Source organism: Capra hircus, chromosome 3 (assembly GCF_001704415.2).
Source record: "Capra hircus breed San Clemente chromosome 3, ASM170441v1, whole genome shotgun sequence".
In the NCBI taxonomy this organism is placed as follows: Eukaryota; Metazoa; Chordata; class Mammalia; order Artiodactyla; family Bovidae; genus Capra; species Capra hircus.
This window is the reverse complement of record NC_030810.1, coordinates 79,318,894-79,340,866: the sequence shown is the minus strand read 5'-3', so window position 1 is coordinate 79,340,866 and position 21,973 is coordinate 79,318,894.

Sequence of the window (21,973 nt, the reverse complement as noted above, 5' to 3'; positions counted from 1 at the left end):
AATCTCTTTGCCCTCCTCTGACGAAACTGAAGAAGCTTCCGAATCTGATTCTGAACTATCAGATGTTTCACCATTTCCAGAAGGAGGCTTATTTATATCCTTACTTTCAGGCAATGCAGAAATTCCACCAACATTTGGCATATCCTCATAAATTGCCTCTTCCTTCATTAAAGCATTAGATTTAGTCTCATTATCAGTAGATAGCAAAGTCAAAGCCTGTGTTATAGCATTACATAAATTTTATAACATGATTTAATATATAAATTCACATATTGTGCCCGTAATGAACATTTATTTCTTCCTAGCAGGGTTTCCCCACGGTTTTTTAAACCATGAACTTTTGAAAGTTCCCATCTGCTAGGTGAAGAATTCCCCATGATTATGTACAAGAATTCACCTAGCAATTTTTTCGCTAGGGTGAGGAATTCCCCATGTTTCCGAAAGCTCCCCTGCTATGGATCTAAAATCCCCCCGGGGTTTCTTACCTCTTTCGGTTTCACTCAAGCCCCATCCGTTGGGCGCCAGATGTTGGTTACTACGAGTGAAATGACACAGAACATACAAGACATACAAAAGACAGACAGGACACCACTCTGGCCAGAGAAACAACGGGGCAAACTAATTGCCATTTATTATTATAAAGCCCTCCTTAGGCAGAATTCCAGACTGCAAGAATAAGCCTTTTCAGTACAGTGCAGGTGCATACATGTTATCGTATAGCAAAGGGGAGTGAAATCTCTGTCTACTGAAGAGTCTGCCCAAAGCCCTCATCTCCTTCTTATCTCAAGAAGGGAATGCTCCCTCATTTGCAAGGGACCATTAAACTCAAGGCTGTGTCCAGACTCTGGCAGAACGCCTCGTATGCAAGGACGCTCAGCCTGAGCAGAGAGACCCGTTTGCAGGCACATCTCTGCTACCCTATTAACCCTTCATAAGTATATTCAGAAAATTCTTTGATACAACATGCTTGAATTCTCATCAATTCACTGTGGTTACTATGAATTTCCAGAAAGTGAACTATGGGTCAGAAAACCGGAATTTTACTTTTAGCTCTACCACCAATGCATCACATGATGGGGATAAATCATGTAAATCCCTTTGAACTCCTGGGTCATCTATACAAAAGAAAACTGGAATGAGTTTTTGTTTTTTTTCTAAGAGACTTCTATTGTATTCCCATTTTCCTGGAACAGTTATTTAAAAGAATCCTGCCACTCTAAAAATTGTCCCAATTGGGAGAATCAATTATATAGCCTGCCCCCAATCCAATCTTTTCTGTCTCTATGACAAACAGAAATACTATTTGTGACACAGTAGCACTGGTATTGCAATTTTGTAATTGTTATTTACAACTATAAAAACATTAAAAACAAAAACAACTTCAAAGATGACTTTTAAATATATTCTGTATACACTGTATTCCTTGAATTTTCTGCATCTTATATATTTTTGCAAATGGTACCAAGTTCTTACAGATACTGCAATCTTTTATTACTTCTCAATAAAAACTTAATTTTACCTCTAAAAAGAACTCTAAGTAATTCATTTGATGTTGCTAAGCATATTATATCCTGGTGACCTGCACTGAGTAACAGAGCTAGCAAGCAGTAAAAGCCCGTATAGAAGTGATGTAAGTCGGGACTTCTGTACCTTCCTGGTTGTCCCTCTGACAGGTCTGAATTAATGTTGAATAATGGCACCCCACTCCAGTACTTTTGCCTGGAAAATCCCATGGATGGAGGAGCCTGGTAGGCTGCAGTCCATGGGGTCACTGAGAGTTGACACGGCTCAGTGACTTCACAGTCACTTTTCACTTTCATGCATTGGAGAAAGAAATGGCAACCCACTCCAGTGTTCTTGCTTGGAGAATCCCAGGGATGGCGGAGCCTGGTGGGCTGCCATCTATGGGATTGCACAGAGTCGGACATGACTGAAGCAACTTAGCATATACTTTAATAATATTTATGTTGTTTAACATTTTCATGTGGTTCAGAACAAAGGAACAACAAATAATGTTTACGTGAAACAGGCTTAGTTTTACTTTATATATCAGAACTGCTCCAGCATTTTCATTATAATTATCTGCAACATTGACTTACCTCAGACAATAGAGTTGATAGATCAAGGAAGCAATAATCTTCCTACAGATCTGCCAAGTTTCTAAATGCAAGTGCTGAGCACAAATACCCCCAACATATCTTAATATTCGCTCTAAGCTATACACAGGCAGAGAAATAGTGTATGCAATTTGATGACAATGAATCATGAATTTAAGCAAGATATGCATTATTCTTTCTTTACTTAAAAGTTGAAAAAAAGAAAGAAACATCAGAATGTTTTATCAAATGTTACTTAAATCTAATGCTTTAATATATTTGATACCAGATGTAATCTTTCTCATCTTTCTAATTAGGTACATATTTAAAAATTTGGAGTTGAAGTTCAAAATCATACCATATTTTCTATTGTAATCTTTGCCTCTTGATATATAGCATATTTGCTTATTTATAAGATTATTTGTAGAAAGAATTAAAATTTTAAATTCTTACTTATTTTGATATTTAAAGTATCAGCTTTATTTAGAAAGTTATGCAGTTACATGGATATTAACATGTCCTAGAATTTCTAGGTTATATATGACATAACATATAACACAATAATTTAATGCCTTATAACTAAGTTCTAGGACCTAAATTTTATGTAGAGTATACAAATTATATAAAAATGACCCATGTTATAGTAGATATGATTTATTTCAAATATATCCTTTAGTAACAAATTTTAGCCAAAGTTCTTTAATAGAACATAATACAATACATTATAAAACTCGCAATCTTCAACTATTCATTCAGCCATTTTCAAAATTGTTCATCTTTAAATATTTGAAATGGTCAGATTTTTTACAGCATTTCTGTGTTTTTAAACAGCAGTTTTTACATAGAGGAGAAGGCATTGGCAACCCACTCCATACTCTTGCCTGGAAAATCCCATGGATGGAGGAGCCTGGTAGGCTGCAGTCCACAGGGTCGCTAGAAGTTGGACATGACTGAGCGACTTCACTTTCATGCACAGGAGAAGGAAATGGCAACCCACTCCAGTGTTCTTGCCTGGAGAATCCCAGGGACGGGTGAGCCTGGTGGGCTGCCGTCTATGGGGTCGCACAGAGTCGGACACGACTAAAGCGACTTAGCAGTAGCAGCAGCAGCAGTTCTTACATAATACTAAATATTCAAGTTACTTTTTTTTTTTTTAAGATTTAAAATGTTTTATTTTTTATTTTATTTTTTTTTTTTTTTTATTCTTACATGCGTTCCAACATGAACCCCCTCCCACCCCCCCCATAACATCTCTCTGGTCATCCCCATGCACCAGCTCCAAGCATGCTGTATCCTGCATCAGACATAGACTGACGATTCAATTCTTACATGATGTATACATGTAGAATGTCATTCTCCAATCATCCACCCTCTCCTCTCCTCTGAGTCCAAAAGTCCATTATACATCTGTGTCTCTTTGCCTGTCTTGCATACAGGTCGTCATTGCATCTTCTAATTCCATATATATGTGTTAGTATACTGTATTGTTTTTCTTTCTGGCTTACTTCACTCTGTATAATCGCTCCAGTTTCATCCATCTCATCAGACTGATTCAAATGAATTCTTTTAACGCTGAGTAATACTCCATTGTGTATATGTACTACAGCTTTCTTATCCATTCATCTGCTGATGGACATCTAGTTTTTCCATGTCTAGTATTATAAACAGTGCTGCGATGAACATTTCATTGTTCTTTCAAGTTCTTAATCTGTTCTAAGTTTATCTCATTATTAAAATTTCTTTTTTTTTTCTTTTTTGCAATTTTTATTTTTTATTTTTTTTTTTTTTTTTTTTTTTTTTTTTTTTTTTTTTTTTTTTCTTTTTTTATTTTTTATTTTTTTTAGTTTTTTATTTTTTAAATTTTAAAATCTTTAATTCTTACATGCGTTCCCAAACATGAACCCCCCTCCCACCTCCCTCCCCATAACATCTCTCTGGGTCATCCCCATGCACCAGCCCCAAGCATGCTGTATCCTGCGTCAAGACAGGAAAAAAGACACAGATGTGTATAACGGACTTTTGGACTCAGAGGGAGAGGGAGAGGGTGGGATGATTTGGGAGAATGGCATTGAAACATGTATACTATCATGTAAGAATTGAATCGCCAGTCTATGTAAAACTTTATTTTCTTTTTATTTTTGTGCTTTAAAATGTTGTGTTGGTTTTTGCCATACAACAATGTGTTCATCCATAAGTATGCATATGTCCCCTCCTCTTAAATGTCCCTCACCCCCGAACACCTCATCCCATCCCATCCCTCTAGGCTGTCACAGAGTACCAGGTTAAGCTCCCTGTTATACAGCAACTTCCCACTTTCTATTTACATATGGTAATATATATATTTTACATATGGTAATATATATGTTTCAATGCTACTCTCTCAATTTGTTCCACCCTCTTTCCCTTGCTGTGTCCACAAGTCTGTTGTTTTCTATGTCTGTTCTAGCTGCAAAATCTAGCATATCACCAAAAGTACAAAACCAATTTAATGAATATCTTTATTGTGTTTATATTTAGCCCAATGTGACATATTTTTAAAAGGTGGAACTTCTTAAAATATATTTATTATCCAAAAATAAGTAAAAGCTTGCTTTATATCAAATAAAGATGATAGAAAGAAAGGGCCTATATTAAGAGTGTGCTGTGTTCTAAACTGTTCTTGACATATTGAGCTTAGGCATCATTTTTAGCAAAGTCATTTATGAGTAACTAAATAAAAATTTAAAGTGCTTTTTAGAGTTTGAAGAACTGTTCAAATCCAGACCTTAATGACTGCTACAGTTAACTATTGTCCTAGCCTCTAATTTTTGCCAAAGATAAAACATCTACTATAATTCTGGCATACTTATTTTTTCAAACATCAAATATGCAAACACATCGGCATCCATTGGGAATATCAGTTCAGTTCAGTCACTCAGTGTGTCCAAATCTTTGTGACCCCATGGACTGCAGCATGACAGGCTTGCTTGTCCATCACCAACTCCCAGAGTTTGCACAAACTCATGTCCATTGAGTTGGTGATGCCATCCAACCATCTCATCCTCTGTCGTCCCCTTCTCCTCCACCCTCAATTTTCCCCAGTCTTTTCCAATGTCAGTTCTTCGCATCAGTTGGCCAAAGTATTGGAGTTTCAGCTTGAGCATCGGTCCTTCCAATGAATATTCAGGACTGATTTCCTTTAGGATGGACTGGTTGGATCTCCTTGCAGTCCAAAGGATTCTCAAGAGTCTTCTCCAACATCACAGTTCAAAAACATAAATTCTTCAGCACTCAGCTTTCTTTATAGTCCAACTCTCACATCCATACATGACTACTGGAAAAACCATAGCTTTGACTAGATGGTTGATATTTCTCCCAGGAATCTTGATTCCAGCTTTTGATTCACCCAGCCCCGCATTTCTCATGATGTACTCTGCATATAAGTTAAATAAGCAGGGTGACAATATACAGCCTTGACATACTCCATTCCCAATTTTCAACCAGTCCATTGTTCCATATCCAGTTTTAACTGTTGCTTCTTGTCCTGCATACAGTCTTCTCAGGAGACAGGTAAGGTGGTCTGGTATTTCCTTCTCTTCAAGAATTTTCCATGGTTTGCTGTGATCCACACAGTCAAACCCATTATCTTGTTGTAAAATGTATCTTTGTAACTTATTTTATACCAATTGTTTGCACTTTTTATCCTCTACTCTACTCCTATACTTCCCATCCCCCTGTTACTTCTCCCTACTGGTAACCACTAGTTTGTTTTCTATATGCATCAGTCTTCTTCTTTTTTGTTATATTCACTAGTTTGTTGTGATTTTCAGAGTCCACATGTAAGTGATACTATACAGTATTTGCCTTTCTCTGTCTGATCTATTTCATTTAATGTATTGTCTTCCAAGTCCATTCTTGTTCCTGCAAATGGCAAAATTCTATTCTTTTTTTAAGGCTGAGAAGGATTCATTATACCCATACATATCACATCTTTAGCCACTTTTCTGTTGATGGACACTTAGTTTGCTTTCATCTCTTGGCAACTGTAAATAATATTGCTATGAGGTTAGTTGTTTGTCAGTTGCTTCATTTGCTATTATTTTCTCCCATTCTGAAGGCTGTCTTTTCACCATGCTTATAGTTTCCTTTGTTGTTCAGAAGCTTTTAAGTTTAATTAGGTCCCATTTGTTTATTTTTGCTTTTATTTCCAATATTCTGGAGGTGGGTCATAGAGAATCCTGCTGTGATGTATGTCGGAGAGTGTTTTGCCTAGGTTCTCCTCTAGGAGTTTTATAGTTTCTGGTCTTACGTTTAGATCTTTAATCCATTTTGAGTTTATTTTTGTGTATGGTGTTAGAAAGTGTTCTAGTTTCATTCTTTTGTAAGTGGTTGGCCCGTTTTCCCAGCACCACTTTTTAAAGAGATTGTCTTTAATCCATTGTATATTCTTGCCTCCTTTGTCAAAGATAAGGTGACCATAGGTGTGTGGATTTATCACTGGGCTTTCTATTTTGTTCCATTGATCTACATTTCTGTCTTTGTGCCAGTCCCATACTGTCTTGATGGCTATGGCTTTGTAGAATGAAGCAACTGACAAACAACTAATCTCAAAAATATACAAGCAACTCCTGCAGCTCAATTCCAGAAAAATAAACGACCCAATCAAAAAATGGGCCAAAGAACTAAATAGACATTTCTCCAAAGAAGACATACGGATGGCTAACAAACACATGAAAAGATGCTCAATATCACTCATTGTCAGAGAAATGCAAATCAAAACCACAATTAGGTACCATTTCATGCCAATCAGAATGGCTGCGATCCAAAAGTCTACAAGCAATAAATGCTGGAAGAGGGTGTGGAGGAAAGGGAACCCTGTTACACTGTTGGTGGGAATGCAAACTAGTACAGCCACTATGGAGAACAGTGTGGAGATTCCTTGAAAAGCTGGAAATAAAACTGCCTTATGACCCAGCAAACCCACTGCTGGGTATACACATCGAGGAAACCAGAATTGAAAGAGACACGTGTACCCCAATGTTCATCACAGCACTGTTTATAATAGCTAGGACATGGAAGCGACCTAGATGTCCATCAGCAGATGAATGGATAAGAAAGCTGTGGTACATATACACAATGGAGTATTGTGCAGCCATTAAAAAGAATACATTTGAATCAGTTCTAATGAGGTGGATGAAACTGGAGCCGATTATACAGAGTGAAGTAAGCCAGAAAGAAAAACACCAATACAGTATACTAACACATATATATGGAATTTAGAAAGATGGTAATGATAACCCTGTATGCGAGACAGCAAAAGAGACACAGATGTATAGAACAGTCTTTTGGACTCTGTGGGAGAGGGAGAGGGTGGGATAATTTGGGAGAATGGCATTGAAACATGTATAATATCATATATAAAATGAATCGCCAGTCCAGGTTTGATGCATGATACTGGATGCTTGGGGCTGGTACACTGAGACCACCCAGAGGGATGGTATGGGGAGGGAGGGAGAGAGGAGGGTTCAGGATGGGGAACACGTGTACACCTGTGGCAGATTCATGTTGATGTATGGCAAAACCAATACAATATTGTAAAGTAATTAACCTCCAATTAAAATAAACACATTTATATTAAAAAAAGGAAAATAATACTGCTATGACCATGGGGTGCATTTATTCTTTTCAAATTATCTTTTTGTTATATTTAAATATATACCCAGGAGTGAAATCACTGTCTCATGTGGTATTTTTAATTTTGGCTTTTTTAGAAACTGCCATACTATTGGATATTTTTCGCAGTGACTGCACCGATTTACATTCCCATCAACAGTACAGGTTTCCTTCTCTCCACATACCCATCAGCATGTATTATTTGTGTTCTCTTTGATGATAACCATTCTGGCAGGTAGGAAGTGACAGCTCATCGTGGTTTTGACCTGCATTCCCCTGACGACTAGAAATGTTGAGCACCTTTTCATGTGCCTGTTGGCATCTTCATTTCCCTTGGAAAAGTGTCAGTTCGGCTCTTCTGCCCATTTTTAAAGTTAAATTGTTTGCTTGTTTGTTTATGTTGATTTTTATGAGCTGTTTACATATGTCAGATAGGAATCCTTTATTGATCGTATCATTTACAAATATTTGCGCACATTCAATAGGTTGTCTTTTCATTTTGCCAATCATTTCCTTTCCGTAGAAAAACTTTTAAGTTCAATTAAGCTTCATTTGTTTACTTTCGCTTTTATTTCCTATACATTAGGAGATTCAGTTCAGTTCAGTTCAGTTCAGTCGCTCAGTCGTGTCTGACTCTTTGCGACCCCATGAATCGCAGCACGCCAGGCCTCCCTGTCCATCACCAACTCCTGGAGTTCACCCAGACTCACGTCCATCAAGTCTGTGATGCCATACAGCCATCTCATCCTCGGTCGTCCCCTTCTCCTCCTGCCCACAATCCCTCCCAGCATCAGAATCTTTTCCAATGAGTCAACTCTTCGCATGAGGTGGCCAAAGTACTGGAGCTTCAGCTTTAGCATCATTATTTCCAAAGAAATCCCTGGGTTGATCTCCTTCAGAATGGACTGGTTGGATCTCGTTGCAGTCCAAGGGACCCTCAAGAGTCTTCTCCAACACTACAGTTCAAAAGCATCAATTCTTCAGTGCTCAGCCTTCTTCAGAAAAACCATAGCCTTGACTAGACGGATCTTAGTCGGCAAAGCAATGTCTCTGCTTTTGAATATACTATCTAGGTTGGTCATAACTTTTCTTCCAAGGAGTAAGTGTCTTTTAATTTCATGGCTGCAATCACCATCTGCAGTGATTTTGGAGCCAAGAAAAATAAAGTCTGCCACTCTTTCCACTGTGTCCCCATCTATTTCCCATGAAATGATGGGACCGGATGCTATGATCTTCGTTTTCTGAATGTTGAACTTTAAGCCAACTTTTTCACTCTCCTCTTTCACTTTCATCAAGAGGCTTTTTAGCTCCTCTTCACTTTCTGCCATAAGGGTGGTGTCATCTGCATATCTGAGGTTATTGATATTTCTCCCAGCAATCTTGATTCCAGCTTGTGTTTCTTCCAGTCCAGCGTTTCTCATGATATACTCTGCATATAAGTTAAATAAGCAGGGTGACAATATACAGCCTTAATGTACTCCTTTTCCTATTTGGAACCAGTCTGTTTTTCCAAGGCAAACCATTCAATATCACAGTTATCCAAGTCTATGCCCCAACAAGTAATGCTGAAGAAGCTGAAGTTGAACTGTTTTATGAAGACCTACAAGACCTTTTAGAACTAACACCCCAAAACGATGTCCTTTTCATTATAGGGGACTGGAATGCAAAAGTAGGAAGTCAAGAAACACCTGGAGTAACAGGCAAATTTGGCCTTGGAATACAGAATGAAGCAGGGCAAAGGCTAATAGAGTTTTGCCAAGAAAATGCACTGGTCATACCAAACACAAGAGAAGACTCTACACATGGACATCACCAGATGGTCAACACCAAAATCATATTGATTATATTCTATGCAGCCAAAGATGTAGAAGCCCTATACAGTCAACAAAAACAAGACCAGGAGCTGACTGTGGCTCAGATCATGAACTCCTTATTACCAAATTCAGACTCAAATTGAAGAAAGTAGGGAAAACTGCTAGACCATTCAGGTATGACCTAAATCAAATCCCTTATGATTATACACTGGAAGTGAGAAATAGATTTAAGGGCCTAGATCTGATAGATAGAGTGCCTGATGAAATATGGAATGAGGTTCGTGACATTGTACAGGAGACAGGGATCAAGACCATCCCCGTGGAAAAGAAATGCGAAAAAGCAAAATGGCTGTCTGAGGAGGCCTTACAAATAGCTGTGAAAAGAAGAGAGGCTAAAAGCAAAGGAGAAAAGGAAAGATATAAGCATCTGAATGTGGAGTTCCAAAGGATAGCAAGAAGAGATATGAAAGCCTTCTTCAGTGATCAATGCAAAGAAATAGAGGAAAACAACAGAATGGGAAAGACTAGAGATCTCTTCAAGAAAATGAGAGATACCAAGGAAACATTTCATGCAAAGAAGGGCTTGATAAAGGACAGAAATGGTATGGACCTAACAGAAGCAGAAGATATTAAGAAGAGGTGGCAAGAATACACAGAAGAACTGTACAACAAAGATCTTCACGACCCAGATAATCATGATAATGTAATCACTAATCTAGAGCCAGATATCTTGGAATGTGAAGTCAAGTGGGCCTTGGAAAGTGTCACTACAAACAAAGCTAATGGAGGTGATGGAATCCAAGTTGAGCTGTTTCAAATCCTGGAAGATGATGCTGTGAAAGGGCTGCACTCAATATGCCAGCAAGTTTGGAAAACTCAGCAGTGGCCACAGAAATGGAAATGGTCAGTTTTCATTCCAATTCCAAAGAAAGGCAATGCAAAAGGATGCTCAAACTACCGCACAATTGCACTCATCTCACATGCTAGTAAAGTAATGCTGAAAATTCTCCAAGCCAGGCTTCAGCAATACGTGAACTGTGAACTCCTTGATGTTCAAGCTGGTTTTAGAAAAGGCAGAGAAACCAGAGATCAAATTGCCAACATCCGCTGGATCATCGAAAAAGTAAGAGAATTCCAGAAAAAACATCTATTTCTGCTTTATTGACTATGCCAAAGCCTTTGACTGTGTGAATCACAATAAACTGGAAAATTCTGAAAGAGATGGGAATACCAGACCACCTGACCTGCTTCTTGAGAAATCTGTATGCAGGTCAGGAAGCAACAGTTAGAACTGGACATGGAACAACATTAGGAGATAGATCCGACAAAACATTCGTACAATGTATGTCAGAGTGTTCTGTCTGCGTTTCCCTCTACAGTTTTATAGTATTCTTCTTATATGTAGGTCATTTTGAGTTTATTTTTGTGTATGGTGTTAGAGAATATTCTAACGTTATTCTTTTACATGTAGCTGTTCTATGTTCCCAGCACCACTTATTGAAGAGACTATCTTTTATTCATTTTATACTCTTGCGTCCTTAATGATTCCTTTCTAGTAATCCACTAAGTATCTCTGTGTTAACTAAGAACTGAAATGAAAGAGACATCTAAAAGTTTAATGAAGATATATGTTATTATTACAGAGAAATCTTGGTACTAAGCATTATACTTTATTAAACAAGAAAACTCTGCATGTACCAAAAATGTGAATAATTTATTTGAAATTTTAAAAATGAACAGAAGTAAATAAGACTGAAATGAAACACAAAGAACATAATCTTCTGCATTGTTGAAGTTTTTCATTCTAATTATATCTAGAATATCCAACAGAAAGAACCTAATTTTACCTGGTTAAAAAATCTAAAGTGATTTCAAGATTCATTTTTGTTTTTTACTAGGATAAGAAATCATCTAATGACTGACTAATTACATTATTTTTCTTTCATTAGGCATACATTAACAGGAGCTACCCTGGATATGGCTAAAACTTCTAGAAATTAATCACTCCACCTTTTATCTTTTCATAAAGAATCTGATGTAAGTATGTGAGATATAAGAAAATGACTTAGTATATCAATTTCTACATAATGAAAATAGAATTTGAGGAACAGTAATAAATCTGGAGTTGCTCTGAGTTACAAACTTGTCCTTTGTCTGAGAGAACATGTTTGACAGATCTTGTCACAGCTGGTTCCCTCCACACGTCACTCTCTGGGATCTGAATATATCTGCCAGGAATGAGAAATTTTTAGAAGTGATGGGAGTGACTGTGCTGCTTCTTCATGGGTTTAGGAATAACCAATTAATAGTAAGAAGGTACCCATGTTAGCCCATATCAACAATTTAAAAAAAAAAAAGGTTTTAAGAAGAAAAACTACACTAACTATAGTTTCCCCAAATAGAGTGTACTAGTCGTCCACAAAATAATGTGCAGCACAAAAATTAAAAAAAATAAAACTATTTAAGTAGGACTTGCTTTAGAATTTCTAGAGGTAATAAACTCAACTAAGGCAACAATAGCTATAATTAATTGTGCGTCTATCACATATTAGTAAATGTAAAATATTTAAAATGTTTTCTTTAACATAGGTAAATATTTTATTCCTGCTTTAAAGATGAGGAAAATGATGCTCAAAGTGTTTGTGACTTGTTCAAAGCCACAGGCTGCACAAGAGACAAAACCCAGTACTTGGATTCCAATAGCACTTCAAATTCTAGGCTCAACAAACTCCAGGATCATTCTGTAGCAGTAGTCAAGGGACAGAATAAGAACATCTTAAGATTTTTATTGTATTTATTTATTTTTCCATATATTTACTTTTTATTGAATTTGTTAATGACACATAGTTTCTGCACTGCCAAACCATGCCTGAGAATTCAAAGAAAGAAATGGTACAATGGACAGCCTCATCCACTCATCATACAGCATATTAAAACTTGATTCATGTGCACTTTGATAATTCCACATATCTTTTAAAAAGTTGTAACAAGGGTTGGGATTTTTAAGTCTCCTTGCAGGTCTTTAGATTTCTATGCTATTAGATAACTTTTCCCATATAGTAATCTCAGTTCCTCAATAACATAACCCCCACAAAATTTTGCTGGAAAAAAAATCACTTTTCAGGGGATTTATGTGGCTCGAGGTCCAAGAGATTATTTGTTAAAAGATTTTTGGTTCCCAAATGATGTCTTCAGATTAACCTTTGTTGCTCAATCATCCAACCTCTCCTTGGCTGGCTCAGCTACTCACCCAAGCACATCAGAACATAGGCATCCTGCCTGCCACCTCAAGTAACTCCAACATTATTGCCCAGATACACTTTGCAGGTCCCATCAGGTGATTCTGTTAGCTTCCCAGGATTGGGATTCCTGCACTGACACTTTTATTAAGACTCAACTCCTAGAGGAAAATGCTCCCACAACAAGATAGTTTTACTCACCTATTTGCTTCTCTCTTGCCAGTAGCAAGTCTGCAACTCCTACATTTGGCAAAGGGATTTTATTATAGAGAAACCCAGACTCTGCATCAAGTGGTCACATGCCACTTTGAAATATTTCTACTGAAGATAAAAAACTAGGAAATTACCAGACTATCTCATTAGATGGAGAGACTTTTCAGTAATCCTGGGTAGCATCCTGGTGTCCCTTTTCAGGACTAAAAATTACTGGATAATTTAAGCTGTAATTATTAAAAACAGAAGTGCTACATCACCTGTCTTTCACCCCTGACTCTCCAAATGATCAACTTAAAGACATACCAGAAGGCTGATACCAGAGCTAGGCTGGGACAATCACTGCATCTGCAGAATACCTAACACCTTAAATGTTTGGGCACAAGTGCATCTGGAATTCTTGTCAAAGATCATGCAAGATCTGTGAAACTTAAGCGTATTTCAAGTTGAGGTTCTGCTCTTCCTGCTTTGAATCTGTAAGGACAAGACAGTGACTCCCTTGGCCTGAGAAGAAACTAAACAAAGTCTTTCCACCAGTTTATTATAAAATTTAGACCTGATTAGAGGAGGCTTTAGCAGCACCTGAAGTACAGCCCCCTGCATTTACTGCCCTTTACATTAAAGGCCATTTGGTTCCACTCTAGGGATTGGCAAATTCATGAGACATTTCACAATTCCAATGCATACTTCAGGTTACTGAGCTAAGCAATATGCTCTGTAAAAGAACTATTCCAAGTGATAGCAAAAAAAAAAAAAAAAAAAAAAAAAGCCTTAATATGGAGCACAGAAAAAACATTACCCAAATAAAAAATTACTAAAAGAAATAAGATTCTTCCCTCCTACCCCTTTCCCCACTTGGTGACCAAAGTTTGGTTGAATTTAATTTGTGGTTACCTCAGAATACAACTCAAAGTTTTAAATTATAAATCAGAGCCCTACAGATTTTCCAAGCACATCAGTTCTTTTAAGAGCAGCATGTTCCAGGAAGTCTAATCCAGCCACAGCCCACCTCAGAGTATTCCTTATAGATGGGGCACAGATTTTTAACACCTAAAATGTTTACTGTTTTTGTAAATCTTTTCAAAGTAGTAATAGGCAACAAAGCTATAGTAGTTTTCTATTGTCTCTGTAGGAAATTCATTCAAATATAATGGATTAAAACACACAAATTTATTACCTTATAATAAGATAGGTCAGAAATTTGATGTAGCTAAACTCAAAGTGTTAGCCAGGTTCCCCACATTGTTTCAAGCAGTTAACAAGAATCAGTTTATTTAGTTCATGCCCTCCTCTGAAACACACACACACACACACATAAACACAAGCCTCATAGTTTCCCAATGCCTATTTCAGAGAAAATAAAACCAAGGCAAAGTGTGGTTAGTAGCTTGTCTAAGGTCATTTAGTTAATGTGTTAGAGATGGGATAATAATAATTAGCAATAATATATTTGAAAGGAGGCCTAATATATGTTCTAATTATCTGATATTTTAAGAAAATTTGCTGAGCAAATATACAAGCAACTCACTCCAGTACTCTTGCCTGAAAAATCCCATGGACGGAGAAGCCTGGTAGGCTGCAGCCCATAGGGTCGCAAAGAGTTGGACATGACTGAGCAACTTCATTCACTTGATAGTTGAGAAGACAGACACCTAGGAAGAAAAATAGGTTGTTTCCCCTAAAAGGGAAAATAATTTGAAAAAGAATGGACACTTGTATGGATATAACTGAATCACTTTGCATGTATACAGTCTCGAAATAACATTTCCCAATTTGGAAGCGGTCTGTTGTTCCATGTCTGGTTCTAACTGTAGCTTCTTGAACTGCATACAGGTTTAGCAAGAGGCAGTTGAAATGTTCTGGTATTCCCATGTCTTTGAGAATTTTCCACAATTTGTGGTGATCCACACAGTCAAAGGCTAATGTAGTCAATGGAGCAGATGTTTTTCTGGAATTCTCTTGCTTTTTCTATGATCCAACAGATATTGGTAATTTAACATCTGGTTCCTCTGCCTTTTCTAAATCCAGCTCACACATCTGGAAGTTCTTGGTTCATGTACTGTTGGAGCCTAGCTTGGAGAATTTTGAGCATTACTTTGCTAGCATGTGAGATGAGTGCAATTGTACTGCAATTGGCCCTCAAAGGTATTGCCTTTCTTTGGGATTGGAATGAAAATTGATCTTTTCCAGTCCTGTGGCCACTGCTGAGTTTCCCAAATCTGTTGCCATATTGAGTGCAGCACTTTCATAGCATCATCTTTTGGGATTTGAAATAGCTTAGCTGGAATTCCATCACCTCCACTAGCTTTGTTCATAGTGATGCTTTCTAAGGCCCACTTGACTTCACATTCCAGGATATCTGGTTCTAGGTGAGTGATCAAACCTCATTGTTATTTAAGTCATTAAGATCTTTTTTGTATATTTCTTCTGTGCATTCCTGCCACCTCTTCTTAATATTATCTGCTTCTGTCCTCCATTTCTGTCCTTTAGTGTACCCATCTTTGCATGAAATGTTCTCTCAGTATATCTAATTTTTTTCAAGAGATCGCTAGTCTTTCCTGTTCTATTGTTTTCCTCTATTTCTTTGCATTGATCACTTAGAAAGGCTTTCTTATCTCTCCTTTCCATTCTTTGGAACTCTGCATTCAAATGGGTATATCTTTCCTATTCCCCTTTGCCTTTCACTTCTCTTCTTTTCTCAACCATTTGTAAGGCCTCCTCAGACAACCAATTTGCCTTTTTGCATTTGATCACCTCCTATTATACAAGGTTATGAACTTCCATCCATAGTTCTTCAGGCACATCTAATCTCAGTTTTTGCTGCCTGTATAGAGCTTCTCCGTCTTTGGATGCAAAGAATGAAATCAGTCTGATTTCAGTATTGATCAGCTGGTGATTTCCATGTGTAGAATCAACTCTTGTGTTGTTGGAAGAGGGTGTTTGCTATGACCAGTGCATTCTCTTGGCAAAACTCTGTTAACTTTGCCCCGCTTCATTTTATAATCCAAGGCCAAACTTGCCTCTTACTCCAGGTATCTCTTGACTTCGTTCTTTTGCATTCCAGTCTCCTAGGATGAAAAGGACGTCCTTTTTTGGTGTTAGGTCTAGAAGATCTTGTAGGTCCTCATAAAACCATTCAACTTCAGCTTCTTCAGCATTAGTGGTTAGGGCATAGACTTGGATTATTCTGATATTGAATGGTTTCCCTCAGAAATGAAGAGAGAAACAGAGATCATTCTGTCACATTTGAGACTGCACCCAAGTACTGCCTTTCGGATTCTTGTTGACTATGAGGGCTACTCCATATCTTCTAATAGATTCTTGCCCACAGTAGTTGATATAATGGTCATCTGAATTAAATTCACCCATTCCAGTCAATTTTAGTTCACTGATTCCTAAAATGTCAATGTTCACTCTTACCATCTATTGTCTGACCACTTTCAATTTAATTTGATTCATAGACCTAACATTCCAGGTTCTAACGCAATATTGTTCTTTACAGCATAGGACTTTACTTTCATCTCCAGACACATTCACAACTGGGCATTATTTCCACTTTGGCTCAGCCTCTTCATTTCTTCTGGATCTAATTTCCATTCTCCTCCAGTAGCATTTCAGGGACCCACCAACCTGGGGAGTTCATCTTTCAGTGTCATATCTTTTTGCTTTTTTGTATTGTCCATTTTGATATATCCCACGAAAAGAGAATGATAATAGCCAAGTAGAAAAATGTGTTCCTCCCCAAGCTAACAATAATATGAAATACATTTTAAAAAAAAGAAAAAAAAAAACACACTCTGGAGAGGCATCTAGATAGAATACTAGGATTGGACAAAATGGCAGAAAATTTCTTCTTAGACATCTCTAAGACATCTCTGATGGTAAAGTTAAAAGGTACAGCTGACTTTTTTCTATCTAAATTTACAGGCGTTGTAATCCAAAAGGGAGAAATTTCAAAGGAGTTTTCTAGAGCACTTTCTACTTTCAATCAGGACTTTATCTGTATAACATTATCCTCTACTCATTGTCACCAATAACCTCCATGTTACCCAATCTAATATTCAATTATTCATCTTCTCAGCATCATTTGAATAAATTAATCATAATCACTCTTGTTGGAAACATTTCCTTCACTTGACTTCTGAGATATTATTAAACTTTTCTGCTTTTCTTACTATCACAGCTCTCTCTTTAAACATTTTCCCTTTCAAAACCACAGTCATCTGCTGGGTGAATAAACCCACCTTGTGACTTTGACTATCAAATAAATGACCATGACTTTCAGATTTGTAGCTACATGAAACCCTCATACTCAGTGCCAGACTTGTATATCTGATAGCCTCCAGGACAACTTCATTGGAGGTCTAGTTGTCTTCACACTTATGACATGCAAAACCAATTGACGGTCTTGCAGACACCTATTTTTACCTGAGTGTGTTTCTATTTTTAGTAAATAGTCCCAACTTTAACATAAATTGCTTAAGCAAAAAATTTTGAATCATCATTGACTCCTCATTTTTTCACATCCCCACACAATAAATGAGTGTCCTTTTAGCTCTTTTCAAATTTAACTACTCAGAATTGACAATTTCTCATTGTTCTATTACTATTTTACTCAGTCAATAGATATAAGTAGCTCATATGTACCAACATATATTTAAAAAATCAGATTGTACTCAATAATTAATATAAAACAAATGTAACAAAGACTAGCACAAAGAAAACATACATAACTAAGAAATTCATATTATTCTTAAAAAAAGATCTTTAGGAGAAGAGCTGAGAAATAAAACAAAGGAAAGTTTTATTTTGTATTGCTGTCATTTAATTTTATACACAAATTTTGATAAATGCAGTTTTTGAACTTTAGTTGAATATTATAAATTCTAGTTAATTATGTAATATTCTCTATAAACATTTGAAAGTTCATTTTTAAACTGTATGTTTAGATTGCTTTATACTGACACTTGTAGATGAAATTTGTTTACTTAAACTTCTGCACTAAAGTTGATTATGCAATTGGATACCGAGTTGAATTGAATGATTAAATCAAATATCACCTATTTTCCCTACAAAATGACATTTACTTGTCTCTGTTTTTCTACTTTGGGACAAAGAATTATAGAAGTTACCTTATTTTACTCATCACCCTGGCCATAAGTGTAAGAGTTTCTATCATAAATAAACAGACTTTCTGTGTTACTGGGTGTACAAGCTTCAGTTATACTAGCTGTGATCCAATAATTTCTGATGCGGTTGTGACAATTGATTCCCTCTCTAACAATGCACTGTAGTTCCTGTTCTCACTTGAAGCCAACACTTGATGTCATCAGGCTTAATAATTTCTGGAAATCTGAAGACTGGGAAATACTGTCTCACTACTTTGATATGCATCCCACCAAATAGTAAGAAGACTAGCTTTTCTAATTTTTGTTTTTCTTTTCATTTCTCTTCTTGTACATTTATATTTTTAAAGAAATACTTCCTTAACTCCAATATAAAAAGCATATTGTCTGAATGATAATGACACATTCCTACATGTTTGCTTCTGCTTTGATATGAAATAAATTAAAATACAAAATAACCTTAAAAATCACTTTCAATCATCTGTAAAATGGGGATAATAAGGATTGTTGTGACAAAAGTGTGCCTTACCATATTTAACTTACCTTCTGACTTTATAATTTACTCATGTTCATTCATGTAGTCCTAGTATGTTTTTAACTGCTGAAAAATATTTTATTTTAGGGATATCTGTGATGCATTTCTTCCTTCTGCACTAGAACAGGAGAAATCAGAGAAATTTTTAAGTAGTATTTGACCTGAATTTTGAAGAATACATAGGTTTTTACAGAGATGCTAGAGAAAAATGACTATGCTCCTGAAAACCATTTTCCATCATCTAGGGCACTTTAATGTCAATAGTATTGCTCTTACAAAAATAATTTATCTTTTAATCTTTTTGACTGGAAATATTGAGGTTATTTTTAAATTTCTGGTCTATTCAATGTTATAAATGGTTATAACAATTATTAAACTAAGGGGAAAACATTTGCAGTTTAATGCCTTTGCTGTGTGGAAAATGAATTTTAATGAAACAATCAAGGGATGCTCCAATGACTAAGGTTTCTGTCACTTTAGGTTGATTGAAGGCAGTTTTTGTGTAAGGGGTGTTCCAGAACCTTCTCTTTAGAATAATAGAGCATGCTTAGAAAACTAAATTCTGTCTGCTTTTTCTGAAAAAAAAAAAAAATGTTATTTCAAAAACCCTTTCTCATCTTTTGTTGCTCTAAACATAATTGATATTTTTGCTTTTTTGGACTGGTATTTTTAAATCACATTTCCTATACAAAAATATTTTCCTTTAGAGTATAGCAAGTTTTTATTTATTTGACTATGTTTGAAGTAAAGCAATTTTGATAACAGTAGAAATTATGTAAAATTATCCATACTCATAGGTAAAGCTATTGATTTCAACATGTAAAAACATGTTTTTGAATTTTTGCTATTAATTTATTAATGTATGTCACTACACACCACAAAGATAATTCTCCATATATATTTAGATTTAGTTCATGTTCAAGTATTCTTAAATACAATTCCTTGTATATATGAATTCTAGATATTCTTTTCTTTTAGATGTGGCTTTATTACTAATGTATTAATTTTTACTCAAAGAATTTTGAGAAAATATACAACTCTTCCAGAGAAAAAGATGAGAAATGTGAAAAAAAATCATAGTTTTCATTTAAATTTCTTGAATTAAACATTTAATTTTTTGTTGTATTTTTAAAAAATATTTCTTTGTTTATCAAATGAGCCATATGGAATCAGTCTAGGTTTGGAAGATGATGTTTCATGAGATTATACTGGATATATAAGTATTCTTATCAGAATATTTTCCTTTTGATAAGAAAGATGCTTTAACTTTTTTGCTTTGCTCTTAGTCTCTTAGATTGCTTTACCTCATTTATTAATGAGAGAACCAAAAATATGTTGTGACCAGTTCAAGCATTTAAGAAGGCAGGGTATTCAAAGGCAGTAAAAAGGAAAATGTTAGGATAGGATTGCAGAGACATATCAACATGTTTAAAGTACAATAGACCGTAAGTATTTGAAGTTATCTGTAACACTGGACAGAAATTGTGTGCATTTGTACTGGACAAAATTCTGCAAATTAACAAGGAACTCCATTAGCCCATTTACATTTAAGGTAATTACTGATAAGTATGATCTTGTTACCATTTACTATGTTGCTTTGTGTTTGTTTTTATAGGCTTTTTCTGTTTCCTGTCTAGAGGAGTTCCTTTAGCATTTGTTAAAGAGCTAGTTTGGTAGTGCTGAATTCTCTACTCTTTTGCTTGCCTGTAAAGCTTTTAATTTCTCCTTGGAATCTGAATGAGATCCTTGCTGGATACAGTAATCTTGGTTGTAGATTTTCCCTTTCATCACTTTAAGTATATCCTGCTATTCCCTCTGGCCTTCAGAGTTTCTGTTGAACCATCAGCTGTTTGCCTTATGGGGATCCCCTTGTATGTTATTTGTTGCTTTTACCTTGCTGTTTTTAATAGTTATTATTTATATTTAATGTTTGTTAGTTTGATTAATATATGTCTTGGCATGTTTCTCCTTAGGTTCATCCTGTATGGGACTCTAAATGCTCCAACCAAAAGACATAGATTGGTTGAATGTATACAAAAATTAGACCCCTATATATATTATCTGCAAAAACCCCCTTCAAGCCTAGGGACACACATAGACTGAAACAGAGGAGCTGGAAAGATATCCTGTGTAAATGGAGAAAAGAAAGCAGGAGCAGAAAGACTCACATTAGATAAAATAGACTTTAAAATAAACACCATTATAAGAGAAAAAGGAGGACACTACATAACAATCAGAGGATAAATCCAAGAAGAAGATATAACAATTATAAAAATATATGTACCTAATATAGGAGCACCTCAGTACATAAGGCTAATGATAACAACTGGTAAAGGAGAAATTGACATAACACAATAATAGTAGGATTCTTGGTGGTTCAGATGGTAAAGAATTCACCTGCAATATGGGAGACCTGGGTCTGATCCCTGGGTTGGGAAGATCTCCTGGAGAAGGGAATGTCTACCCACTCCAGTATTCTTGCCTGGAGAATCCCCAAGGACAGAGGAACCTGGCAAGCTACAGTCCATGAGGTTGCAAAGAGTCAGACATGACTGAGCAGCTAAGTTAATGACAACACAACACTGATACCCTATTCACACCAAAGGACAGAATATCCAGACATAAAAGTAATAAGAAAACACAGGATTTAAGTGATACATTGGACCAGTTGGACCTAATTGATATCTACAGGGCATTTCATCCGAAAACAATATATTTCACTTTTTTTTCAAGTGCACATGGAACATTCTCCAGGACAGATCACATCCTGGGCCACAAATCAAGACTTGGTAAATTAAAGGGAAAAAACCCACTGAAATCATGTGAAGCATCTTTTCTGATCACAACAATCTAAGATTATTTGTCAACTACAGGAAAAATTATAAAAAACACAAACACATGGAAGCTAAAAAACATGCTTCTAAATAAGCAACAGATCACTGAAGAAAACAAAAAGGAAATCAAAATAGAAACAAATGACAACGAAAATATGGCAACTCAAAACCTATGAGTTGCAGTAAAAGTAGTGCTGAAAGGGAATTTCATAGCAATACAAGCCTACCTCAAGAAACAAGAGAGACATCAAATAAACAGGCTAATCTTACAAGTAAAGCAACTGGAAAAGAACAACAACAAAAACAAAAGACCCTCAGAGTTAGTAGAAGGAAAGAAATCATAAAGATTAAAGAAGAAATAAGTGAAAAAGAAATAAAATAAACTATAGCAACAATCAACAATATAGAAGTTGGTTTTCTGAGAAGATAAGCACAACTGACAAACCTTTACCCAAGTAGAAATG